Below are 27,437 nucleotides of genomic sequence, written 5' to 3' on the forward strand. Positions count from 1 at the left end.
AGCTCATCCTCCCGACGCCGCGGGCTCTGTGGCAGTGGCTCCGTGTCCCTCTGGCTTCCCGGGATGTCATCCTGTGGTCCTTGCATCCCATCTAGCACCAAGGTGAGACCCCCCCTGGGCACGTCTGGCTGCTTGTGCGGGGAAGGAGGGACGGGAAGGGCGTTTGCAGGGATTCTGCCCACACTTCACACCCAGCCCTGGGTTTCTTCCAGCCTTTCTTGGTCACCTGGACCCCACAGCATCTGCTCGTGTCACCTGTAAATGGGAGAAACTGGTGTGAGCCCAGTCCCAGCCCAGGAAGAACTGGGATCGAGTCCCTGTGGGCTGGCTGGGAGGTGACAGCATTCCCACCATGACAAATCCTTGCCTGAATACTATCTGCTGTCCCTACAACAGCAGTTCCCATCCCACCGTGCACTTGGGGACACTTTTACTGGGCTCTGGCAGCAGGGAGAGGCAGGAGGTTGGGGTCAGCATGTATTCAAGTTGCAGATGACCCCCTGGGACATCCAGGTGACAGCAGGAGCTGGAAAAACCACGTGTCTAACAGGGAGAAGAGCTCGGTTGTGCCCTGCAGAAGTCATGCCAGACCTTTGAGGTGATGCTCCCACAGTGGTGGGTGCTCCTGGGCACTGCTGTGGGGTTCATGGGGTCCCCACCTCCCATCCCGTTCCCACAGGTGGCTAAAAAAAATCCTCACCAAGAGCTGAGTTTGGTGCTGGGGTCTTTTGTCCCTCATACTGTCCCCAGGGCTCATGGTGGCACTTCATCACTCATGTTCCTGTTGTTGTCAGTTGCTTGTGGGGGGTCCTGACAGCCCATCCGTGGGGTGTGGTTGCCAAAGCCCCTTGCCACGCTCTGGGCAGCTGCCTGTGGATGAACAGAGAATCACAGAATCATTTGGGTTGGAAAAAAAACCTTTAAGATCATCAAGTCCCATCATTAAACATAGGTGGGGTGGGGGTGGGGGGTGTCCCACCCGTGCTCCTGGATGCCCCTGTGGGGCTGGTGAAGGTGTGAGCACATTTGCACGTGCTGTGGTTTCCTGGTGCTTCAGCAGGGATTTTGTGCTTGGAAAAGCCTCCTCCTCCGTGTATCCATGATTGGATTTTGCCAGAGCCTGACTCCAGGGTGCTGCAAAACAATCCTGCAGGATTCTTCCTGAAACCCAACCTTTCCCACCCTAATCCCACGGCAAAAAAACTCCTTTGGCCCCAGCCCAAAGGAGCCTTATCCAGGGGATACAGATGCCCTGGATCCCCCTCTCCAGAGCCAGCTGAGTTGCTTCCTGATGGGATCAGGGGTCACACGGGGGCTGCCCCCACTGCCCGGGTGATTGTGGAGCTTCCTCTGCCTCCCTGTAGCCAAGAGGGTCCCTGTCTGCCCCCCAACTCCCCTCTCCCGTGGGGTGAGACCTCTCGAGCCAAGAATCTGGGCAGCACCTGGGGCAGGAACGGCCAGAGCCGGGACAAGGACCTCCATGGGAAGGTCTCAATTCTGTTGCTGCACACAGAGTGAAATTAATTAATGAATTAATCGGGGGGGGGGGGGGGGCAGGAAAACCATTATTTCTGATTTATCAAAATGCTCAGCCAATTAACTGTTCAGCCCCACTGCTTATGGGGCACGGAGCAACCTGTGTGTCCCCCCAACCTTCTCCAAGGTGCAGCGAGAGCCACTGGTGTCTTCTCCCTGCTCCTACCTGGGGGCAAGACACAAGTGACCCCCCCGGAGCCCTGGGGCAATTTGTTGGCCCAAGCCTGGGGTTGTGGCACAGCTCAGCACCACTGGGGCAGCTGCCTGGGGGGGGCACAACCCTCCTGAGATGTGGCTGTAATGTGGGAACTGGGGGGGGGGAGGTTTCCAGGGGGGTTCCGCACTCCCCCCTCTCCTGGCTGCCCTGCCCTCGCCAGCCTGGGAACAGCTTGAATGTCCAAGCAGGGAATTCATTTAAATAAATTTCCATAGGGATTAATTTCGCCTCTTCCCCAGCAGCGCGGCTGAGGCAGGATAAAAGCTGAGCCTGTTCTGGGGGCAGGAGGAGGAGGATGGGGGGCACCTTCCTCTCCCTGCAGCCCCATCCACCCTCCTTGCCCTTCATCCCTTCAGCTCCAGCCTCGGGAGGGCTCCCAGCCCAGCTCAGTGGGTGCTCAGTGCCAGGTGCTGGTCCCGAACCAGGGGGATCACCTGGTGCAAATCATCCAGTGCCCCCCAAATTCCCAGACTTCCCAAACAGAGCTACATGAGCCAAGAGTCGGCATCGGGTGGCTCAAAATGCCATTGGGGGAGAGATTAGGGCTGTGCAAGCTGGTGGGAAGAAAATCCACGGGATTTGCCGTGATGGAAAGCCCTGAGGTGCATCCCCCGCCACCCCTGACCTGGGTCCCTCTGCACCAAAAATCTGCATTTTGTTTTTCAGCCCCCGAGCAGCATCAGCACCCCGGGCACAAAACCAGGGAGAGGTCAGGATGAGGAGGGACGCGGCGGGAATTCTCCATCCTCATGGATGGGCTCTGGCATGGGGAGCCCCAGGGCGGGGGGGAAGGGGGTGCCCGGGGATGCCAGCAGCAATTCTGCTGCCAAACGCTCCCAGGACACCGGGTGATTCAGCCCACGGGTCCCCCTGAGCTTCGCTGCCCCACAGGTCCCCACGAACGGGGATCTGGAGGGCTGGGAAAAATACCCCTGGACCCACCGCAGGGGGAAACCCCGGGAGCTGATCATGCTGTGATGGTCTTTGGCTGTTCCAGCTCCCCCCGTCCCTAAACCCGAGCGCAGGGAACACCCTTTTGGCGAGGAGAAATATTAATTCCCCCCCCCCCCGCCAGGTTACAGGAGCCTCCACACGCCAGATGCCGGGTTTTTTCCATTCTGCTCAGGATTTGGGATTCAAAGCGCGCGACGGATTCAAAGAACCGGGGTAAATAAATCAGGGGGAGGGAACGCTGGGAAGCAAGCAGAGCGGGAGCTATTTTTGGCTGTCAGATTTGGGAGGGTTTAAGGCTCCTTCAGGGCACAAAGTGCTGCAGGAATTCGCTGCCGCTGCAGCACGAGAGAAGCCGGTGAGGAAGGAGTTTCCCTTCTCGCCCCAGGGAGATGAAGCCGGGCAAACCCGGCAGTGCCGGCTCTGCTGAGGGTCTGGCGCCCACAGAACTGCTCATTTTGGGCTCTGGGGTGGAAAAATGGGGACCCTGGGTGATTCCTGGATGGAATGTCCCCATGGAGGGTCTGTCCTGGGAACCCGCTGTGGCTCCCAAGTGGAGATTTTTCCATTCAGGAGGGAGATACTAGAATTAAACCCCATTTCTTTGCCAAGTGGAGCCCACGACATCACTGGGGTTCTTTGAAAACTGAAAAAAAAAATAATAAAAAAATTAAAATTATCCTTTCCACTTGGATTTTCTGCAGGAATCCCCATTTTGAAGGGACTCAAGTGTCCCTGTGGGGAAGCGAGGTGCCAGCACCCACCAGCTCAGGCTCTGAAGCACCCTTTGGCACCCAGTGCTGCCCCAGGGCCCTGCACCTCGTTTGGTGGAGTTCGTTAAGGCCTGATGTGGGAAAGCTGGGATGGGAGGAAAACCTGCAGGTGTCTGAGCTCATCAGGGTGATTTTGGAAGCCTGGGCTGCCCCATATCTGGGCACAGCTCTGTCTTAAAACCCCAGTAGCTCCAGAGCTGGGCTGGCAGGGGTTGGAAACCAGCTTTTTAGGGGGGGCACAGTGTGTCCTAAGCTCCCCCTTTTTTGCAAGAAGAGGCTCTGTGTGACACACACCTCCTGCTCTCAGGTAAATTCCCCCCTCCCCTTGCTTTGTGTCCCCAGCCTGGCTCAGGGCCCACAGTGGCCACTCATGGTCCACCCTGGGGTGGGAAGCCCCTATGGGTGTTGGGGACCTGGCCCATGGGGCAGCACCCAAGGAAAACGAGCTGAAATTAGAGTTTGAGGCAAAGCATCAGCATGGAGGTTCTCTGCTCTTTGCCATGGAAACAAGCGTTGCTAAGGGAGTGCTTAATAGGGAGTAAAATATTCTAAAAATCTAAGTTTCTGTGACAGCAGGATTGAACCCTCACTCCTGGGGGGTGAGCTCCCAAAACTCCAGTTCTCCATCCTTAGGGAGGAAACCCCTGGCATGGGAATAACTGGGCAGAGGGGGGCTGGGGGGGGTTTGGGGTGGGCAGCACTGGCAAGGGTTGCTCCTGCTCAGAGCTGGTGGGGTCAAATCTGCCACCTGTCAAGGGTATATTCAAGAATCTATGAAACAGACTCACTAAAGGGATAAAGACCCCAGCTCTGTCCCCTGGGAGCAGGTACCACGCTGGGCTCTTGCAAAGTGCCTCAGTTTCCCTTCCTGCCTGACCGAGGTGGCTTCTCCCGGCTCCCTCCGTGGGCACGTTGCCACCCGGGCCACTTTATGAATTTGATGGGCATGAGGAAAGGGGGAATAATACGGGCAGGGGCCCCCTCTGACCTTGACCCCCAGCCCAGGCCGTGGCAGCTGGGCTGTCGTGCCTTCCCCGGCAGCTCAATGGAGCTTTGTCTGCGCCCGCCGGCCCCGCGAGCCCCGTCGCCCCCAATAATATTTATGGAGCCAGCCAGTCACCTCCTGCATCTCAATCACAGCCACGCTGGGAAGATCCAGGGAATCTGGGGATTTATAATCCAGAGAGTTGGGGGTTTTTTTTGTTTGGTTGGGTTTTTTTTTGCCCCCCACCCCCGTGGGGTGTGCAGGGGTGACTCGTGTCCCTGGGTGTTGTGTCTTGGGTTGTTCTCAGGTCCCGTTCGCAGCTCTCAAGCTGTTTGTTTGTTTTCCTTCCTGAAAAAAATATTCCTGTTTCAAAGCAAACAGGTGGGGAGGGAATTTTCTCGCTTTTCCCAAGGCTCACAGGGCTGCTCTGCTCCCAGACCGGGTCTGGGGAGGGTGGGAAATGTGATGAAAATGCTGATTTACTTCACTGCATTTCTCCTCGCTGCCCAGTTCCTCCGATAATTAGAACAAGCAAAATCTCCTTCCCAAGGACTATTTTGGGATCCTTCTGCTGGAGATGCTGCAGCATCTGGGGATAATGGGGGGAGGGGGATCCTAAATCCCCCTGGCTGGATCTTCAGGGATCCTAAATCCCCCACATGATGCAGAGCTGCTCCCACACACCATCCCCAAAGGCACATCCTGCAGGAACTGGATTTTTGGGGCTGTTTCACTGGATTTTGGGAGATGTCCCAGAATAAATGAGTCGAACTGGTCTTTTCTCAGTTTGCCATCAAGTTCTGATCAATCCTTTAGTTTGGAGCTGATCCTGGTGAGGAGCAGAGCAATCCCCCAGTGCCAACAGGGGTTTCTGTCCTGGTTTGATGCTTCCTTCAGTTCATCCAGCCAGAGGTGATGGGCAGGGAGGTGTCAGGATGCTGGGAATATCCACAAACCTCCCTGCATGGAAAATCCTCCTTTCACCCTGGAGCTGCAGGTACTTCTGGGCTTCGAGCAGGGTTTTCCCTGGGGTTGGGGGAGGTGGCACATCCTGACCCCCGCAAACACCAGATGGAAGGGAGGAGGAGAAAGGGGGAAGCCAGAGCTCCACACATGCCAAGCTCGTACAGCTGATCCATCAGGGAAACAACCACAACCTCATCCCCCTCTCCCCAGGGCACCCCAAGGACACACGAGTGTCCCCCAGCACCACTCCCTGACCCGGGGGCAGCTTCCAGCCGATTTAAATGAGGAAAATAATGTATTTTCCACCTCTGGATGTGGGTTGGAATGATCCTGTCCATGCCAAGCTGAGTTTGTGCAGCCCTGGAGCTGGAGCTTCCCGAGGCCACGGGCACAGGGGCTGGTCCTGGTGGTGCCACCAAGCATCTCCCGTCAGCTTCGTGTGCACGTGGGTTCTTCCATTCCCATTCCTGTTCCTTTTCCCCAGGGCTTGTTCCAGGAAACACTGCGTGACACTGGCCCTGGAGCGCTGGTGGCTGGAGATTAATCCGAAGTGTCACCTCCTGCCACCGCCCTTGTCCCCAGCCTGCCGAGAGGATGTGTGGGAGGTAACGCACCCCTGCAAGGAGAGGGTGAGCAGGGGAGGATGGGAGAAGGGAAAAATCCTGGGAGGAAAAGGGGAAAAATCCTGGGAGGAAAAGATAAATGGAATTTTTGTGAAGCCGGAGCGTTGGAGCTGGTTTGTGCCCAGGGCTTGTGTGGCTGCCTGAGCAGGGCACGAGCTGCCGGGGCTGGAGGGAGGAGGTTTGTGGAGATGCCTCGGGCACCGCGGGGTTAGCCCGGGTGGGAAACAGGGATTCGCTGCCAGAGGGAGCAGGAAGGTGGTGGGGGCAGCGGGAGAGCGGTGCCACCTCACCAGGGGATGCCCAAGCTGCCGCTGAGCCACAAACCACCTGGCAAAGGGCTGGACCCGCCGGGCCGGGGCTGGACCCGCCGGGCCGGGGCTGGACCCCCCGCCCACCTCCAGCCCCTTCCCCAGGGCTGTTCGGGAAGCGCCGGGGCCGGCGGGGACCCCCGGGAGCGCGGTACCGGCGGGTGCTGGTAACGACCTCCCCCCGGCTTGCTGAGCCAGGCATAATTGTTGCAGCCCCGCCGTGCACATGCTGAGCTCCATAATTATCAGGTTGTCTGCCAGGCCCGCCCTCCCCCCCCCCCGGCGGCGGGGGCTGCTGCTGATGGCGGCTAATTTTGTCTGGTGCATCTCAGGCATCTGGGCCCCCACCTGCTCGGAATATGCAAACGCTGCTGATTTGCTCCTCGGCCGGTGGGCAGGAGGGGAGGGGGGAACCTGCCGCGAACAAAGAAACCCCCCGTGGCCAGGCGGGCACAAAGAGCTGCCGGGGGTGGAGGTGCCCACGCTGCCCGTGGCGTGGCCCGCTGGGGCCTGGGCTGGGTGAGGTCTCCAGGTTTGCATCCCAGGGGTGAGACGGAGCATCCTGGAGCAGGGAGAGGGTGTGGTGTGGTGTGTGCCATGGCATGAACATGTGCCACGTCACACGCATGTACCGCATCACACGCGTGTACCACGTCACGCACCCCCCTGCCCGCTCAGCCCCCTTTGCCGCCCCCCCCCCCCCCCGCCAGCCCCCACCTCTGCCTGCTCCATCCCAGCTTGCTGCACCACCCTGGGCTGCACCCACAGCCTGACAGAGCCTTCCCTGCCCTTCCACATGGATTGGTCCATGATCCAGACGAGGGGTGAGAATGGGGTGAAACCCCCCCCCCCCTGCAATGGGGTTTTTCTTGCCAGTCCCTAAGGCTGGTAAAAGCCCCAGCACGAGGCTGGGGGAGGGGGGGTCTCACGTCTGCACCCGCTGTCAGGGGGGCCTTGCCATGCTGCTGGATAATTAGCTGGGCAGACAGACTGACAGGGATGCAGATGGATGGAGAGGTGCCACGAGGAGCTGGTGACAGATAAATAGGCGGATGCTAATGGGCAGCACAAACAACAGCTTCAGCTCCTGCTAATTCCCACTGTAATTTTTAAGCCCCCTCCACCCTCCCCCACCCTCTCCCCCTCTCTCCCCCCCCCCCCCGATTCAGAGCTCTCACCAGTGCAGCCACCACTTATATTTATAGTCTTTTTTTTTTTTTCCCTTTTTGCATGGAAGCAGCAGAAAGGGTTGGAAAGGGCTCTGAGGGCTGAGGAGGAGCAGGGAGCTGAGGGTGGGTGTCATGCAGGGGCTCGGGGGGATGAAACCCCCTGGAGTTACCCCAGGACCAGCCAGAGCATGCTCAGCTCCCAGGCCCTCTCCCTCCTGCTGCCTCCTCCCTGGCACCGATTTATTTTTCAATTGGAAAAAACACAACAACCACCCCAAAACCCCAAAAAAGCGGGTCCCTTTTCTCCCACCACCATGGGAAGAAGACTGTGAACGGAGGGGAGGAAGCCGAGGTGGATTGAAGCCGAAGAGCCGCGGCCGAGCAGGTGAGGGAGACAAAAGAAACATCCTCGCTGGTTTTCCCTGGCCCGGGGGGGATCCACGTGGCAGTTGTGGGAAGGCGGGGAAAGTGGGAAGAGGAGATAAATCCTGCAGGAAAGCTTTCGGTGGCGCCCGAGATTTATAGCCCTGCTCTTGGCAGCCACCTGCCTGCCCGGGGTGCTGCTCACCCCTCCCAGGGCTGGGCTCGTTAGCCGGGCCCCTGCTTAATGAGGTGTGGGGATGGATACAGGGATGCTCGTGTGGTTGGAGACCTTTGGGTCTTTCCAGCTTGCTGGGGATGGCACTGTCACCATTGTCACCCCCCTGTGCCAGCCTGGTGAGAGGGAGACTCGAGCACCCCCTGTGGCTCCAGCTCTGTCCCTCCCTCTGCCAGGGCTCCTCTCCTCTTTATCTGCCCGTCTCCTGCTTTATGTCCCTGATCTCTCCCATCAGCCCTCCCATCATCTGCTTTTTCTTCCTCTCTGCCCCTTCTCCATGTTTTTTAGTATTTTTTTTCCTGTATTTCTCTCTCTCATTGGCTTCTTCCCTGCCCTGCTCTATAGATTCCCTCCTCTTCCTCACCCTCTCTCTTCTCCTCCTCCTTTTTCCTCTCTCCCGTGTATTTTCTCTCCCCTCTGCCATCCCAGGAGGGGTTGGCAGGACCATGACAGTGGGGACAAGTGCCCTGGAGCAGGTGTTCCCTTGAATTTGAGTCCCTGGGCTGCCAGCACAGGCAGGTCTGAGCTGTGAAATACAGCCCAGGTGGAATTAATTTTGGACGCGTTTCTTGCTGTGACCATCACCTGCCAAAATCCCACTTTTCCTTTTGGGTAGTCAAACCCATCCCTCTCCCTACATCTTGGGAGAGAGCTAGACCCTAGTCTGGGCAGAGGAGAACCCAGGAACTGGTCCTCCAAGGTGCCCAGAACATCACTACCCTGTGCCTGCCCTGCAGCAGGAGCCAGAGGAGAAAGCCACCATTTCTCCCTTATTTCACCCAAAACTGAAGCCAAGGGGGAGGCTGGGGATGGGGAAGAGCCTCAGCCTCTCCATGTCCATCATGGCAGGTGAGCTTCTGGCTGGGATAAACCCTGGGAGCCTCCAGCCAGTACCCAAAAAATATATATATATCTCACCACATACATATACACATCCCCCCGTTATCTGTGTGTATATATAATGTAATGATTAACCTCAGCCTCCTTCCCAGCCCAGGTACAAGCAGCTCGATGGTGCAATTAAAAGTTTTACCAGAAATGATCCTGCTGCAAATATTCCAGTTTTTAAAGAGGCTTATTCTGAGTTGGCAGCAACTTGCTGAGAAAGCACCCTGGGGCTCCCGCAGGTATTCCCAGATTCCCTCCTTTGCTTTGCCAGGTAAGTGGGGGGAAAAAAAAGCAACTATTTCCTTATAAATATAGATATAGGTATACAAAATGATATTCCAGGGATTTGGTTTCTCTTTTTGCAGGAGTTTTCCAGTCTCTCACTCAGGTGGAGGAAGACCCAGGAGTTACGGCCGAGATCATGAGATGGATGCTATTAAGGAATGTGGGAATGGTGAAAGCTTTCATTCCCATTTTTAAAGAAAATATCCTTTTCTGGGCACAGATGTTGAAAGTACCTTCAAGTCTCTGTTCCTTTCCTTTCAGACCCGAAAACCCCCAGGGAGAAATCCCCAAAGCAGCTTCACCCATCCCGGTGCCTCAGTTCTGGTGACACCAGGACCCGCATGGCCCGTCACCAGCAGGGGAAAAAAAAGGACAATATTGGGACCATGAGGATCAGAGAGGCTTAAAACATGACCCAGCTCGGGGGGGGATTAATTTGGGACCCGTTTCTGACTGCCAGCCAAAATCCCACTGTTCCTTTTGGTGTAGCTGCCCTCGTCCCTTTGCAAGCTTTTAATTTCGGGGGGAGGGGGAGAAATGGGAGCAGAGGGGGTTGTGGCCGTGGCTGTTGGGCAGGACAGACGGATGGCATCCTCAGGACAGCCAGACTTTGGTGTGGGAAAGGGGGCAGCGATGGCATCGCCTCCTCCCGGCGCTTAATTAGGATGCAGGAGAGGTTCTTTGGGTGCAAAAAGCGGAGGGGGAAGGGTTAAGGGGCGGCGGGAGAGAGGGGTGAGAAGAAAGCCCGAAGAAAAGAAGGGACCTCGTAGCACCCGGCGGGGCTGGATGGCTTAATTACCATATTCAAATCTAATTAATTCCCCTTTGCATAAAAAGGCCACGGCGGGCGTGGGACCAGCCTTGCAGATGGCGTCTCATGCTCAGCACCATTTTGGGGCTGCCGGCCATCTTAGAGTGAGGAGGAGGAGGAGGAGGAGGGCAGCCTCACCCGCAGCACCAAGCATCTGCTGGGGGCACCCACTGGGCCAATCTGGGTGCCAGCACCAAGCCCCCAGCAACCAGCATTCCTATTAATTTGAGGAAGAAAAGGCTGTTTTGAAAGCGAGGGGGAGGAGGAAAGAAGCAGCAATGGGCGGGGAGAGGGGGTTTGGAGAAATGGAGCGTCAGAATTGGGGGGTATTTGTGGGCTTCCTACCCTTGGTTGGGGGTCCCCTCTCCATCCCAGGGTCTCCAGATGGGATAGCAATGGTTTCCTTTTGGGGTAGTGTCCCTGGAGGTGCTGGAGGGGGTGGGCAATGGGGAGCGAGGTGCAGGGGTGGGCCTGGGGAGAATCCACATGTTTTCAAAGAGGAATATGAAGAAAATGGGGACAAAAGGTGTTTTTGGGTTTTTTTTCCCTGAAATGATAAGGAAAAAATCAGGGTGGCACCTGGCAGCCTGGCAACCCCCCCGATGGTGAGGAGCAGCCCAACCACTTGCAGAGCCATGGTGGGTGCCCCTCTGCCCCCTGATCCCACCAAACTCCTGACTGGGGAGAACCCGAGGGGAGGGTTTGGGTGTGAAAGGCAGAGCTGCCCACCTGGGCTTGCAGGAAGGGGGAGGAAAGCAAGAAAAGCCCAAACTTACCCCATCTGGAAGAGTCAAAGGGGTCTGGGGCACCCCTGGGGGTGCAGAGCTCACCCCCCATGCCTGGTGCTGCCCTTGGAGGGACACGACCTGTCCTCAGTAGCCACGTCCAACTTTGTCCCAGCAAATCCATGGCACAGCAACCTTCTCCTCCTGGCCAGGTGGCTCCTCCAGGCAGGAAAACCCCATCCATGGCACCTCATGGGGCTGCTCCATCCTTGGACTTCCAGGGTGAGGGTGCTGAGGGGTGGGGGCTCTGCCCATGTCAGCTCCCTGTCACTCTGGCCACTTCTCCCCAGCCCCCAAGGTGGGTGATGCTGGGTGGTGATGGTCCAGGCAAGCTGGGGGTTTCTCTGTGAAAAATAAAACAGGCAAAACTGTCACAACTGAAAACACACTGGCCAACTCAGGACCACACTGATCACCTCCAAAACCACACTAAGCACCTCAAAACCACACTGAGCCCCTCCAAAATATACCCATCTCCTCCAAACCCACATCAGTCTCTCTCTGCTCATCTCTGAGCCCTCTTGACCACCCTGCTGTGGCACTGGGCAGGTCCACCTGGCCAAGATGATGCTTTAAGGGGATCTCAAAGGTTTCTCCTGGCACCACCTGAGCCTGGGGAAGGACTTTGAGGTCTCCACACCCACCTCCATGTAAAAACCCCCCTCTGGGTGCCCACATGGATCCCTCTCAAGGGACGAGTTTCTGTTTGACAGCTCCACTGGGGCCAAGAGAGAGGGATCCCCAGGGATCACAGCCTGGACTGCATCCCACGTCCCACTTTTCAGACATCAGCAGGGAGAGGAGCTGGTGGGGAGGGAAACCCCACTGTGATGGATGATGGCGGGGGGGGGAGCAAAACCCACCAGTCACTCTTGGGCACCTTCCTGACCTCCAGTACCTGCTGCTGGCGAGGTCCCTTGGTCTGCCCCAGATCAGCCTTTTTATCACCCAAAACCACAGCAGGGGCAGATGAGGACTTGAGCCCTTCTTGTCCCCAGCACCCACATTCATCCTGCTGGGGGGGGTGGGGGTGGGGGGGTGGGGAGAGGGCACCTATTGCAACAATCACTTTGCTGCTAAAAACTCAGCCCCTCCAAAACCCCCCCCAGGGTGTCCAGTAGGAACAGAGGACCCCAAAAAGCCGGGAGACAAGGTGGGGTGACAGCACTGCCCCCAACGGGCAGTGGGAGCTTGGGGGGGCGGGGAGACACACAGACACCCCAAGGGGACACCCGAGGTGGGGGGTGCTCGGACACAATGCTGCCATTGAGGGGGCTGCGCTGGGGGTCCCGGCCCTTCCTGCCCAGACACAATAGGGGCGGCCCCGCGCGCCACTTGTGCCCATTGTGCAGCAGCCACCCCCCCCGCCCCCCCAGCCCCTCCTTTCTGTCCCCCATCGGATAATGGATCCGCTTTGTGTGCTTGGCTGGACAAGGACTTTGTGGCGGAGAAAGAGCCGGGGTTTGTCTGTCAGGAGAGATCAGGCAAGAAAGGGCCGGGGCGGAGCGGCGGCGGGAGCCGCGTCCCCGGCCGCAGCATTGGCCTTGCCCGCCGGCAGCGTTCCCAGCGGAGCCGGGGGGAAAAGTCCTTGCTGGGAACTTGGGGAGGTGCAGCCTGGTGACTGTGGTGCCACCAGACCCATCCCTCAAACCCCATCCCCTGTCCCGGTGAGCATCCCAGTAAACATCCCACTGAGCATCCCAGCCATCACCCCACCAAACCCCAGCTCCCCTCCCCGAGCCCAACACCAACCCACAGAGGCAAAGACTCTGTCTCCCCCTGCCCAGCTCTGTCCCCCCCCCCCCCCCTCCAACCCCCTCCCTGGCCACCATTCCTCTGGATGGGATCAGCAAAACCTCTGGGAGATTAATCCCCGGCTGCCTCGGTCCCGCTGTACCGGCGTGCGGAAGGCGACGGGATAATCCCCGACTTCAGCACAGCCAGAGCTGCAAAGAGCAGATTAATCAGAGCCAGGGCTTAATTGGGGCAGCCCTGAGCCCGGCCCACCCTGCAGCATCTCCCATCCCACCAGCATCCCCCATCCCAGCACGTTGGCCAGGGGAGCTCTGTGGCCAGTAGCCACGTCCGAGCTGCTCTGGGTGGGGAAAGCTGGTCCTGGCACCATCCAGCTGGGAAAAGTCCTGGATTGCAGCTCAGCCAAGTGCCAGGGCTGCGTGTGCAGGGACACGTGTGTGCCCACAGGGCCATGCTAACACCACGTGTGTGCCACATGGGTACAGGCTAACTCCACATGTGTGTCCACAGGGCCACCATACATCAGGTGTGTGCCCACAGGGTCATGCTCACACCATGTGTGTGCCCACAGGGTCAGACTCACACCACGTGTGTGCCCACAGGGTCATGCTCACACCACGTGTGTGCCCACAGGGTCAAGCTCACACCACGTGTGTGCCCACAGGGTCATGCTCACACCACACGTGCCCACGAGACCAGGATCTAATGAAAATGGGGAATTCTGTTACCTAAAATTTTAGCTCGATGATCAGTTTCTCAGCGTGCTGATGGATCAGTGCTCACTGCCAGGCACTCGGGGACACCTGCCAGCCCAGGGCCTCCCCCAGGGGACCAAGGTGGGGGACGTGACTCCAGGAAAATCCAAACCCCATCACACCAGGAGTGGGTTCCTCCCACACGGTGCCATCCCAGGCTCAGCACCTCGGGACTCCCACCCCACACCTCCACGCACAGGTGACAATTGGGGGTGACAACAGCCATGAGGCAGGAGGTGACACCTCAGCAGCACGTCCCCCTTCCCCAGCAGGTTTTGCTGCTGGGTTTTGGGCTGCGGGTGCCCACGTAGGGTGAGTAATTCCAGCAGCATCACCCCGAGGAACCCCAAACCTGCATCCTGGGGGCTGAGCTGGGCAGCTCGTTGCCTGTCGGGGAAAGCGGCTGCTCCGACGGGATGATTAGGGTGGGCTGGGGAGTAATTATCTCATTGGGCAACTAATACCCTTTCAGCGGGAGCGGGGTGGGGAAGTATTGTTCGGGCTTAGGGATTACATCAACCCGGCTGGAGCAGACAATGTGCTCCCTCTGGGAAGAGGCAGCTCAGCTCCAGGGGGAGAGGAGGGAGGCAGGGGCTGAAGCTGTCTCAATTAGCGAGTGTCCCAGCGAGGAAGAGGGTGGGGGGGGGAGGAAGAGGGTGGTGGGGGGACGTGGGGAGTTCAGCGGGGAAGGAAAGCACCCTTAACCCTTCCTGCTCTTCCCGGGAGGGGACTCAGTCCTTCAGCCCCATGTTCAGCCCTGCAGGGACAAGATGACAGGAGGGCTGGATGTGTCCCCTCCTCCACACGATGCCTGGGAGAGCAAAGCCCAGCCAGTTTTTTCCTTTTTCTGCCTTTTTTAACCAATTTTGACACTCAATGCCAGCCTCTTCCAGCCTCCCTGCACAGCAGCACCACTTTGTCCTCATCCCAGGGACAGGCAGCAATTGGGGACAGCGGCCAGGGTCACCAGAAGTGCCAGCCAGGCAGAAGCAAGGCACATCCCCATCCCCAAAGCCATGTTGGGATGAGGGTGACAGCCCCATGTACCTCCACCCAGCGACAAGCAGCACAGGGGGTACAGCAGGTCCTTGGCATCCCCTTAAAATGCCAGTTCCAGCCCTGTGCCCACCCAGCAGGGTCACCCTGCCTGGGGTGGGCTTGCTTTGGGGTGGGTTGGTGGTAAATCAGGCGTGAGCTCGTTGAGCCACCGCGCCAGGTTAGCGGCAGAGCAGAGGGGCTGGCTCCACCTGGCCCTCGCCACCGGCGGGGTGATTAAACACGGGGGCTCCCAGCTGCCATACATTTTTAAATAAATGAATAATACATCGCGGGGTGATAAATAAATAACGGCCATACATTTGAACTTAGCCTCTGAGAAAATCCTTTTAGTTCAAAAGGAGCGGGGCACCGGGAAAGGGGAGCACATGCATTTTGAATGGGGCTGCCATCGAGTGTCAGGGCTTGGCAAGGGAGATGGGGTGAGGTGGGGGGGGGGGGATGGGAGGGGGTTGAGGAGGTGGGGGTGATAAAACCTGCTTTAACACAAGTGCAGGGGGAAGGACGATGCTTGGGTGGCTTTGGTGGCAGCAGGCAGCAATGGCACCCAGGGTTGTGGCCACCAAGGTGCTGGGCAGGGAGAGCTGGGTGTGCCCCGAATCCCTGGGAAGGAGGAGGATGAGGATGGAGGGTGGCAGGAGGTGAAGGGCAGCCCCAGAGCAGGGGGAGCAGCACATGAAAGCCGCGGTGCCGCCAACCCCGGCTGCGCTGGGGAGGAGGCTCCGTTTAGCAGAGCAAAGGCAGCGTTTACTTAGCACTGGACCTCTAAAGAGGTGGGTGGCCCTGGAAGGCGGCCCAGGCAAATACGAGGGGATTAGAGAAGTGAAAGGTGTGAGTGGAGGGGCCGAGGGAGGGGGGTGCTCAGGGAAAGCTGTTAGCAGGGGCCTAACAAAGCTCCCTGAGTGGGGAGGGGGCAGACCTGGGAGCTGGATGGGGGGAACCGTCTGGTCACCTTTTAGGGGGCGAAATGCAGGGAGACCCCATGGCAGAAGAGCTGGAGTTAGGGCTGAAGATGCCCCAAGCTCCTGCATGGCACAGCTGATGGCACACGCCTGCCTTAACATGTATCCCTGCCAGGCACACGTGTGTTCTGGCCATGCACCTGCATGTCTGGGCCATGCACATCCATGTACACACCTCCTGGCCGTGCTCACGTATGTCCTGGCCACACAGAGCCATGTACACCCATCTAGGCCATGCACAGCCATGTACACACACGTCCTGGCCATGCTCATATATGTCCTAGCCATGCACAGCCACACACACACGTGTCCCAGGCCAGGGCCCTGGCTCCCTCCCTCGCCCTTCTCGAAGCCCAAGAGCCGTGGAGGCAACTTTTAATTCTTTGCACAAACTGCTCCCCCTCGCCTGCGTCGCTAAGTGGGTATTGATTTATTAGGCTGTAATTTAAGGCAGAACGTTTTCAAATGAACTCACACACCGAGCCCAGGCACGAGAATAAACAAGCCCTGATTTATTTGCTGCCCAGCTCGCAGCAGATGCCGGGCCCGGCCGGCGGCTCCGTGGGACGAGGGGGGACGGGGCAGAGCTGTGGAGCTCCTGGCATGGGGGCAGCAGGAGGGGAGTATCCCCCCCACATCCAGGCATCCCCCTGCACATCCCCTCCCCAACCTCTCTGCATTCTTCTCACCCCCTGAGCATCCCCCCCCCCCCCTTCACCCTTTGCACCCCCACAGATATCCTGGCAGCCCTGGGTGGCTGGGGTGGGGATGGTGGCAGCGAGGGCAGAGCTCACTGCCCCAGGGACACCAGAGCCCTGGTGGCAGCAGGACAGGCAGGAGGGTTGTTTTGCTCCTGCCATCACACCAGAGGCTGCCAGGTCATCACACCACGACCGGTGAGACCCCCCACAAACAGCACCAGAGCCCCCAGGATTGCTCCCGGTTCAGGAAACTGCACCTTGGGTACTGGGGAGGGGGTTGAATCAACCCTTTAATTCACCCCCAGCCAAGAACCCCCAGCTTCATCTTCCCACCACCCAGCCACGAGACCAGCATCACCCAGCCGTGGGCGCACAGAGCTGAGATGGGGATGGGGGGGGTCATCCCACAGCGCCCCCCCCCCCAGCATCCCCCACCAGCTGAGTCCCGGGTGTCAAACCCCCGCCAGGTCCCATCTGCAGGAGCTGGCCGTGGTGGCACATTCCTGCAAGGCAGCCTCGGCGCAGCAGCTGCCGGCCAGAGCCGCCAGCAGCTCATCTTGACCTTGTCGGTCAGGTGTTGGGTGGAGACAAAAAAAAAAAAAAGGAGAAGAAGGGAGGGGAAATAAGAAAAAAAAAAAACAACTAATCCCCAACCCCCTCGGTGCCGCCAGCCGTCGTCGGGGCACGGGGAGGGTTTAATGCAGCCAGGACCATAATGGGGCCGGCTGGGGGAGCGAGGGCGAGGAGAAATTAGTGTCAGTGTGTGTGTGCCTTAAACAAACCTGCGCCGGGGTGACGTGAATGAGGGCACAGCCTGTGTATATATTAGTGATGGGATCTGACCTCGCTGGGAGGGCTCCTTCCCTCGCTCCGCTCCTCTGGGCGTGGGAAAAAGGCCTGGGCTCTTTTCACAGCTGTTCTCGCTGCTGCACTGAGCTAATGGAGGGGCTGCCCGGCTCCCTCCTCCCCCCGCTGCCTTTTCAGGCCTTCAGCAAAAACCCCCCTTTCACAGTCCCTTAAAAACACACCTCATTGTTCCCGCCTGGATTGCATTGAAATGCCACTCGCGCCCCGTCTCCCGGAGCAGCCGGCCCCGGCTCGGGCTGGCCTGCGCGTGCACACGCGTGTGCAAGCCGGGCAGGGCCGGGAGCACACGTGTGCTTGGCTTAGGTTCGTGCATGGCAGCTGGCGCGGGGTTTCATCCCTGAAGTCTGCTCTGGAAGGGGTGTCTGATGGGGGAGGGAAATGTGGAGCCGAGGGGTTTTCTACACCCCAGGCAGCCGAGCTGGTGTTGATGCCCCCAGCCCAGCCCCTTCTGTCTCTCCGTTTTAGCTGGATGCTTCAATTTTGATATAAGAAATTATCCCAAAGGTACCAGGGCCCGTCCCTGATTTGCAAACCCAGAGGCTCATGAGCAGAGGGGACATGGGGCTGGTGGCCATATCACTGCCCACGACCCAGCCATGAGGATCGACAGAGACCCCCCAACACTCCGGCACCACCCTGAGCTCCTCTGCGCTTGTACCCAGGTTTTACAACCGGTGATTGATGCTCCAGGAGCAAATACTCCGTGTTAAATCCCCCCCTGACACATGAAGCAACGGGATTCCCCAGGGCTGGGGCGGTTTGGATACATCACACCTCAATTTCCCCTTACCCCGAGCCCTTGGGTTGCCCAGAAATCCTCCCTGAGCTCCATGGAAATCCAAGATGTACAGAAAACAATGAAGAGCTGCGCCGGGATCAGCCTTCGCCTGGTTTCCCGGGGAATTGGGGCAGAGAAAGTCTGGGCTCAGCCTCCCAGGGAGCCGGGGGTCCCTGCGCAGCCGCCGAGGACAGGGAGGGGGGCTGGTCCTTGAAGCCGGGGGCAGAGGCACAGGGACAGCCCCCCCCCCCCTCCCCACCAGCCCCAGCATCTTCCCTTGTTTGCCAAGGCCCAGCCCCAGAATAGTGCTGGGATCGTGCTTTTCATGAAAAATAAATGGCTCCAGTGGTGGCGGCGGCGCAGGAAGGCGAGAACACCCTGAGAACGCCCCGTCCCCAAAGGCTCCGGAACCACGAGGCGAAGGCAGCGAAACCCAGAGTCGTTATTTTTTGAAGCGGGTGGGATTTTTGGTGGTTTTTTTTGTGACTCCCTTGCTATCCTTGGAGGACGGAGGGGGTGGGCGCTGCTGGCTGGCGTGGGCAGCAGGACAGGGACAGCATCCTGGGGGCCTGTTCATGCCTCCCCGCGTGCCGTTCCCGCTGACCTTTCCCCGCTGCTCTGACAGATCCTTTCTGACACCGGCGGGGACGCCGCGCACCTTCCGCCCTTGCTGCGCGCCCGGCGCGGGGACATCGCCACTAGCAAGTCCCTGTCACCGGCTATTAGGGGGGAGAAGGTCTCCACTGCTGCTGTCTCCTTCCACATGAGCGCCGGTGCCGGGTGGGGGGGTCCCTCCCAGCCCCCCCATACCTCACACACACACATCCCCCCCCCCAGGTTTGCTGTTTGCAAACACAAACCACGGGTTCGGTAGCGATGAGGACGAGCTCTGGCTCTTGGAAGTCAACGTATGTAGATGATGAAGATGATGATGATGATGCACAAACGTGCCTGACCTACATTCGGGGCTGTGGCGCTTCCCCCCCCCGCCCCGGGTGAGCGATGCAGGGAGGGGGCTCAGCTGACTCCCCCCCATACACAAGGGTCTTCCCTGCTCCGGGAGGATTCCTGGTGTAGGGATGGGGAAAGGCTTCGGCAAACGCTGCTTGGTTGGAACACCCTGAAAAAACACCTGCCAAGGAACCCGGGTGAAGGGCTTGGGTTTGGCAGGAGCGGCAAAGTGTGGCCACCAAGGCCACCATGTCCCCAGCACCGTGAGAGTCACCGATACGTGGCGGGTCTCCCCTTGTCCTGCATGGGTCCCCACACCCCGGCCAGCACCCTGCTCACTGCCACACTGCCATTTTCCATGGGTGGTTTTGACTTCTCCACCCAGCACAGCCAACGAGTTTCCATAGAAACATGAAGATATTAAACTGTAAATAATAATTTCTCTATAAAATATATGAAGATAATAGAGAAAAGAGAAGAGAAGAGAAGAGAAGAGAAGAGAAGAGAAGAGAAGAGAAGAGAAGAGAAGAGAAGAGAAGAGAAGAGAAGAGAAGAGAAGAGAAGAGAAGAGAAGAGAAGAGAAGAGAAGAGAAGAGAAGAGAAGAGAGAAAAGAAAAGAAAAGAAAGAAAAGAAAAGAAAAGAAAAGAAAAGAAAAGAAAAGAAAAGAAAAGAAAAGAAAAGAAAAGAAAAGAAAAGAAAAGAGAAAAGAAAAGAAAAGAAAAGAAAAGAAAAGAAAAGAAAAGAAAAGAAAAGAAAAGAAAAGAAAAGAAAAGAAAAGAAAAGAAAAGAAAAGAAAAGAAAAGAAAAGAAGAAAAGAAAAGAAAAGCAGAGGAAGCAAAGCCCCATTGTGTGGGGCTGGGAACAGAACCTGCTGTCCCAGGAAGCCAGCCCTGCATGTGGGGTCTCATCTCACCCTTCAGGCTGGGTCCCATGGGTGGGGTCCCCCACGCACCCCTTGGGCACTGCAGGAGGGCTGAGCGCTCTCACACGGCTCCTTCCACCTCCAGCACCTGATTTATCCGGGTTGGAGACTTCAGCCTGACATCCATAAGAATTAGCAGCTAAGGAACTGGCCGAGCCATCTTCCAGCTTTGGGTAAATAAACAGGAGCTTCACTGACACGTACCTGATGGGCAGGAATTGTTATTTAATGTTGCCTGTTCAATGGTTATTTTTAAATGGCCTCCAGTTAAGCACATCAGTGTTTTTCATTTTCTCCTGCTCACAGATATGTTTTTGTCTGGGGCTTTTACCCTTCCTCTCAATTTAAGTGATACTTTTTAGCAGAAATTATTTATTTTTTTTCCCCTCCCTTCTATCAAGGTGGAAAATCATCAGCTTGTGGTGGGAGGAGGGAGCAGTGCTGGGGCCAGGGGGGTGACACAGGGACCCCCTTGCCTGGGAATGGGCAGATTTGGGTTGAATGACCAAGGTTGGGAGCACAGGGCTCCCAACACCCATCCCCCCAGCCATGCCAGCCGGGAGCTCTCTATTTCCATCTCCATGGCCTGGCTGGGGTTTTGGGGAGCATCCCATTGCCCCAGACTTACTCTGCTGTGCCAGCACTGGGGTGCTCATCCCAGCTCCTCTCCCAATGCCAGGAACCAGGATTGGAGACCCCCGGGGCCAGCCAGGCTCAGCCCTGAGCCACCAGCATCATCCCAGGGCTACAAACCAATCCCTGCCCCAACAGTAGCTGGACCGAGCATCCCAGCAGCGCCTGGAATGATCCTTACCATAAAATGCCCTGGGAGCAAAATTGCAGCTTAGGGCCTGATGGAAAAGAAGAGAGAGATGGGATTAAAAGGAAAATAATTACTATTTCTTTAGCGAGGCCAAGGAAATGAGATGGGGATTAATATCCTCTTTACCAGCAGCTCCCAATCCCACTGGGCAGTCCCGGATCCACCCGGGGAGGCCAGAGACACCCACACTCAGCATCACTCCTGAGGGTGACCCTGGGGCTGGCAGTGTCATCCCCAGAGGGACAAGCCTGGCTGTCCCAAGCACGAGGCTGAATTCCAGCATTGGATCCAGCCCTGGCACCCACCACATCCCTCTGCTCCAGCCTCTGCCCACTTGGCCGGCACCAAACCAAGGCGATTTTGCAAATATTTGCCAGAGCAGTGATTTTCCTCTCCCTGCAGATTCGCCTGGGAGAAATCATAAAATATTCCACAAGGAATAAAACATGGAAAATTAAAACTTCACTTGCAAAGGCACAAGCCCAAGAATAAACCTGAAAGGCTCCTTTCTCTCGCCTTCAGTTGCACACACCGTGCGGCGCAATTGGCTGCTTCCCTGGAATAGATTCAGTTGCTATGATACCAAGTTTGCTTTTAACGAACCCCAGAAAATTAATGGCATTCAGCAGATAAGTCCTTAAAGTGGAACCTATTTTAAGAAATTCTTGCTGAATGGTTTACAAGTAGTCAGGAGGGAAGAGAAGGTTTCCCAAGCGCGGCGGAGCCTTGTGCCGGTTCCCTCTCTGCTCCCCAGCAGGATGTTGGGGTGTGTGGTGGTGTGTTTGGGGGGTTTGCTTCAGCCTGGGACCATGAGCTGTGAGGGCAGGATGGGTACACAGTGCCTACTCCCTGTGCTGAGCACCATCCGTCCCTCCTGCTGCTGCTCGGCTGTCACTTTGTGTCCTCCCAGCTGTCCCCACACGGCCTCGCTGCTGCCGAACGGGAACGCAGACGCCGGCAGGTCGGTGCAGGCAGCCCCTGCCCAAACCCTGCCCAAACCCTGCCCAAACCCTGCCCAAACCCACAGGATTCCCGGCTGCTCCAGATCTTGGAGAGCCTAAAGATGGTTGAAGAGGATCTGGCAGAGAAAGCTGCTCTGACAGAAACCTTGGAGGAGCTCAGGGCAAATAAGAGAGGAGCCAGGGGAAGGTTTTTTTCTCCCCAAGCTGCAGGCAAAGCAGCTTCACAGGGTGTACAAAGGACCAACTCCTCTTTATCCCACATCATGGTTTGGGGTGTACAGAGGCTGTCCCTGCTTACCCTACACTACATATAGCATCCACATCTGCCCTGCCCGGAAAAAGTCCCAGATTGGGTGAGCACAGTGTGTCAGAGCAGGCTGTGGGTGCAGGATCAGCACCAGGTATCCCAGAGATGCAGGACAAGGAACCTACCCCTCTCCCGTCTGGACAAAGCCAGACCTGTCAAGAGGGATGAAGGGGCTCCCTTGCCCCCCACATCCCAAACTGCTCCTTTGCTGCAGGTGGAAAATGAGGCACAACTCCACATAGAAGCAAAACCCCGGCCAGGATGTGCTGGGCAGGAAGAGGCTGATGGGGCAAGGGACTGGGGCGTGGGACTGTTAATATTTGGAGCTGGTGCACTTCCCCTTCGCATTTCTCAGCACCAACCCAGCAGGGAACTAATGCCCCCAAAACACAAACAGTGAGGGGGCAGATGGACGTGCCTTGGTGCCATCATCCTGCCCAGGCTGTGGCACCCCTCACACCGCCCCTGCCTTCCATGGGAGAGCAGTGGACAGTCTGGCATGGTCAGGGCCTGACCCAGCCCTGGTTCCAGCACCTGGGGGCCAGGGTCCCCCTGCAGACCCTCCCCACCAACCGCTGCCGAACGCCCCAGACTGCAGGGGCCTCCCTGACTGTCCACTCCAAACTACACCCCAAAATATGCACCTGAAAACACCTCCCTCCAGCTCCCCAAAAATTACTGGGGACCACTCGGCCTTCGGGGTCACCACTCCCAGCCCATCCCCGCTCCCAGCACCAGCCATCGGGGCTGGATCCAGCTCCGTGCTGCCTGCTCATCCCTCTCACCAGACACTCTCCCCGGGCGCCGCCGGCACCGAGAGGAGCTGGAGGAAGCAGGAGGGAAGCAGGGACCTGGCTGAAGCAACACCCCACGGGCAGCAAAGCAGGAACACGGGGGTCCGGAAGGGACTGGGGAGGAGGCTGAGACCGGAGGAACATCAACACCCTCGGAGCAATGTTCCCAAATCCCCATCTCCAAAGAACAAAGCTGCAATCTCTGCAGATGCAGAATAACCCACCAGCAATGATTTATTTCTCTTCTCCAGTAGATAAACCAGCCTCAGAAACGGGTTTGCACTAAATTACAATTTGCATGTGGTAATATATTTAAGCAACTTTCCCTCTACTTCGTTATAAACAGGGTTTCTCTGGGGGTTATTTCTGAGCTGGCCCCGTTTCATTTATCTCTGGCACAGCCGGCACAAGAGAAGCTTAATTGTCGACGTAGAAATTAAAACCATGGCAGGGAAAAAAAAAAAAAAGGGGGGGGTGAGGGTGGAGGGTGGTGTGTGGAAATTAATAAAATTACGGTGCAGGGTTTGTAGGCAGCCTGAGGAACCCTGGGCTGGAACTGAGATAATCTCCCCAGGCACAGGCACTAGTTCTGGGCCTCAATAAATACGATTAAGGACAAAACCCCACTGAAATTCTCACTCCACGGCTGCGTTTGGCTTCCAGACCCCCTCCCCCCCCCCAAAAAAAAAAAAAAGGCACCGGGGCCGGTGGCCACCGAGCCCCCCTCCTGCTGGGAGGGCAGGGCTCTTCTCCCGGAGAACAGCGAGTGGGTTTTTACATTCGGTTCTCTAGCTTTATGATATCACATACACTCATACAGCTAGATAACCAAAGAGAAAAACCAACCCAAGTCTTTACCCAACAGGCCTCGGCCACGCCGTGCAACCCGGGGAGGGGGGCGGGGGGGACCCCCAGAGCAGCCACCAGCGTGTCCCCTCACCGCTGGTAATGAAAAGACCCCAAAGGTTTCAGTGGGAGAGCAGGAATCTGCCCCAGAGCCTTGGGATGCAACACACAACGCCAAGCGCTCCCAGAAGCCCACCCAAGCACGCCGACCCAATGCCTGAACCCCAAAAAGGGGACCAGCACCCTAAAGTGGAAGCAGCCCCACACAGACCACCCTGCCCCCCGCCGTGGCCCAGGAGCCTTCTCAGGGCAGGATGCTCCCGCAGGATCCATCCCGCTGCCTGTGGCCCAGGGTCCTACCTGCCTCCCAGCTTCAAATTCGCCCCCAGACCCACCTTCAGAGCCCGCTCCCACTTCCTAATTATTGTAATTACTGGCACGGAACTGCTGAGTCATGAGAGCGGCTGGGGAAGGGACTGGCCCAGAAGAAAGGACCCCCTCGGGGGGTTCCACCGCACCCCCCTCTTCTGTCCTCCTCTCCTTCCTCCCGCACCCTCTCCCTGCAGCAGGGCCCTAAAGCTCCGGGAGAGACCCGCGTATTCGGGGGGCCCGCACAGTGAATCTCCCGGCGGAAGGGGGGACACTCCGCCCTTCCTCGAGGCCGCCCCGTCCTAGCCCGCCCTTGCCCGTAGGGATCTCAAGCCCCAGTCGGGAGGCTCGGTCATCGGTTCCAGGCGCCGGTCTCGGGCACCGGCGGCGGGGGATGCTCCCGGAGAGCTCCCGGGGGGCTCCAGCCGTTCAGCTGCTCGGAAGGAAACTCGGCGGAGCGGCTGCCCCCGCAAAGCTCCAGGACAGTGGGATGGAGATGAGGGGGGACCCCGGGGACGGGACACGAGGAGAAGAAACGAGGAGGAGCCCGGGGAGGGGACCCGAGGAGGGGGTACCTGCTCGCCCCGCTGGGGCCGGTGCTGCCCGTGGTCACCGTCGGCTCCGGGTCGCCGCATCCTTCCCAGGATGGCAGGGTGTGGAGAAGGCTCGGCCCGGGAAGGAGGCTGGATGCCGGTGCGGGTCCCGGTGCGGGTCCTGCTCCCGCTCCTCAGCGCCTCCGGGACCTGCCTCTAAAGTTGAGGCAGAGCCGACGGCGGAGGGATGGCGAGAGGGCGGGGGAAGGCGGGAGGAGGGACGGGGCGGCCGTCGGGGACAAAGCCTGAGCGGCGGGGCTGGGACAGCCCGGGCGCGGGGCCGGGGCAAGGGTCAACCCCCCTCCCCCGGGGGGGGGCAGCGCCATTGGCCACGGCCGCCGCAGTCCCCGGGGGCTGGCCCGTCTGCTCGCCCCCCGCCCCCGTCCCAGCCTCCCGAAGCAGCCGGCCCGCCCCGTCGGGGACGCGGCGGTGCCCCGGGGGTAACCCCGCTCGGGCAGGACTGTGGCAGAGCCCCCCCTCCCCTGGTAAAGGCTGGAGTTAAACTCGAAGTGTTCGGGGAGGAAAAACAGCGGGGGGGCCGGCGGGGACGGCCGGACCCTCCCGTCGAGGCTGCGCTCCCGGGCCTCGCTTGCAACGGGGAAAATTTACCGCTTCTCGAGGGTAAAACTGAGTTTAACCTCCCCGTCCCGGGCGATAACAGGATGCCCGGACGGATCCGGCCTCGGCTGTGCCCCCGGGGCGGGGAGGGACCTCCGGGGCCCGGAACAAAGCGGGGCCGCGGGGCCCAGGTCCGGCTCCACGTCCCCACCGTGCGGCCACCCGGGGCCGGTCCCGGCCCTGCCCGATGCAGGGGTCCCGTTCCGCTCTCCCGGTAACGGCGGGACAGTCCCAGCCAGGAGCGCGACGGGGGATCAGCGGCCTTTCCCCGGCACTACCAGCTGCCTGACACAGGGAGCCCACCGGCGGGCTCAGCAGTGACCCCCGCGTGCGCACACTCACCCAGGGGTGCCCGGGGACCCGTGCAGATCCCCGGGAGCACACGCAGGTTCACCACCCACCCGCCCGGTGTACAGCCAGGAGCGCTCGCACCGATGCACGCACACACTGACGGTCACTCCGGTCCTGATGCACGCAGTGCCCCGCACTCCTGAACCCCTGCAGAACACCCTGGCTCTCTCCAGCCCCCCATACCCCCGGTCCCCCAGCCTTGCCCCGGCCCGGGGGCTCCGCAGCCCTCCCGGGGCGACCTTGTCTCACCTCGCTTCGATGAAACGGCGGAAAACGAAAAGAACAGGCGGCCCGGGCAGAGTCCCGGCCCCGGGCACGGCGCCGTGCCGGTGCCCAAGCTTCAGGCAGCCCCGACCGGGCTCCGCTTCCAGCAGGGACCGGGAGCAGCTGATGGGGGAGAGCGGCGGGGCCGTCCCGGCCCCTGCTGTCCACACCCGCCCTTCTCTATATATATACACCTCTCTATGTAAAATGCATAATAAAGATAAATATCTGTGCTGGAAGGGGCTGGGAGCGAGGCACAGAGATGCCAACGCTTAAACACCGGGAGTTCTCTGGAAGCAACGGGAATTTGTGCCCCGTACCTGGGACCCCCTCAGGACCGGGGGAGCCCTTGGCAGGAGCCCCAGTCCGCAAACGGTAGTGGCAGCATTGCGGGGCGCCGGCGGAAGATGCTCCCGCGGCACCGGGCACCGGCACCGGCACCGGCCCCGCCGCTCTCCGTGGTGCTGAACCTCAACTGCCTCCGCTCCCCGGGGCTGTGCGGGGTCGTGTCTCCTCCGTCCTTCTCTTTCCAAGCCGCCACTAATTAGTATTGTTATTATTGCTATTAATTATTATCGTTGTCACCCCTTGTCGTTCCCGACGCTCCAGCGCACGGTGGCACGGCCACCCGTTCCGAGCGGGAAAATGGTGACAGCGAGGCAGGCGGTTACAAAACTAACGGATCGTCCCCCCCGGTAGCTGCCGTCCGCATTCCTCCCCATCCCTGGGTCCGTACCGGTGCCGTTACCTCCTTAGCCAGGCTCTGAAATGCCTCACTCGCCCTGCCCCGGCTGGGTCCACCCCGCTGCCGTCCACACCTCCCCGGGCACCGTCAGACCCGGCCCTGCTCCTCCGGCCCGGTGGGTTCCGCTACCGAACCGCTCCTTCCCCAAAGGGTAAAAACCTCAACAACAACCGCGGCCCCAAAGCTTCGCTGAGGGAATGAAGGGGACCGGCTGAGCTGCTCCGTCGCTCCAGGAGCACCCTCGGGCCGGGAGCGGCTCGGGGAAGGGCAGCTTCTGGCACCGGGGGGGCCCAGAGCTCAGCATCCACGCCGGACCCGCTCCTCCGCCTCCCGCGGGCCCGGTAACGGCCCAGCAGGGCCCGGGCGGGCCTCAGAGGCCCGATTCGCCTTCTCCAGTTGCCGGTGCCCGCACCTCACAGCTCCCTGCCCCCGAGGGGCCGCGGGAGAAGCTTGGCAGAGCCGGCACGGCAAGGGCGGCCGCCTCACGCGTGTCGGCGGCGGGGGCTCCACGGGTGCCGCCTGGCCCCGTTTCCCCCCGGCACTTACCGGATCATCACCCGCCAGTACCCTTTCCCCCGGCGGCTGCGGGGGCTGGCACCGGCCCCGATGCCTCTAGACCCCGCTTCTTCCCCTCGCCTACACCCTCGTGTGAATCAAATACCTTCACTACAGCAGCCATGTTGGGCTCCGGTTCGAGCACGGCGCTCGCTGCAGGAGCCGCGGCCGCCTCGGCGGGAGGCAGAGCGGCTGGGCTCGGCTGGGAGCGGCGCGGGAGCTCCGGTTCCCGCCGGAGAACCGGAGCCCGGGCAGCCCGACCGGCCGCCGGTCCCCTTCTCCCATGGCACGAAGAGATGCCCCTCCTCGCCAGCCCGGGAACTTCCCCCCGTTACCGGTAACGCCGCTAATTGTGGGTCCCGCACCTGCCCCGCATCCCTCCAGGAGAACCGGCCGCAACCCGGGGCTGCCTTTGGAAATGAGGTGGGGAGGAGGGGGATGAGGAAGCCGTGGTTACCTCTGCCTTGCCCAATGTGCCGATCCCCGAGGAGCCGCTCGCGAGCCCACCTGGGGAGGGAAAGAGAGAGAAGAGGCGTCAGGAGGAGCCGCCGCCGCCATCGCTCCAAC

At 59.2% G+C, this 27,437-nt stretch overlaps 1 long non-coding RNA gene across 1 annotated transcript; it reads right to left on the reverse strand.

Annotated features, from left to right (window-relative positions):
• Positions 1-114: 114 nt before the first annotated feature.
• On the reverse strand, positions 115-27,437 carry LOC127393948 (uncharacterized). Its single transcript, XR_007891549.1, has 4 exons — positions 27,328-27,437; positions 10,887-11,239; positions 701-870; positions 115-255 (listed from the first exon to the last, which is right to left on the reverse strand). It is a non-coding gene; the product is annotated as an uncharacterized LOC127393948 (long non-coding RNA).

The sequence above is a fragment of the Apus apus genome, chromosome 24 (genome assembly GCF_020740795.1).
Source record: "Apus apus isolate bApuApu2 chromosome 24, bApuApu2.pri.cur, whole genome shotgun sequence".
In the NCBI taxonomy this organism is placed as follows: domain Eukaryota; kingdom Metazoa; phylum Chordata; class Aves; order Apodiformes; family Apodidae; genus Apus; species Apus apus.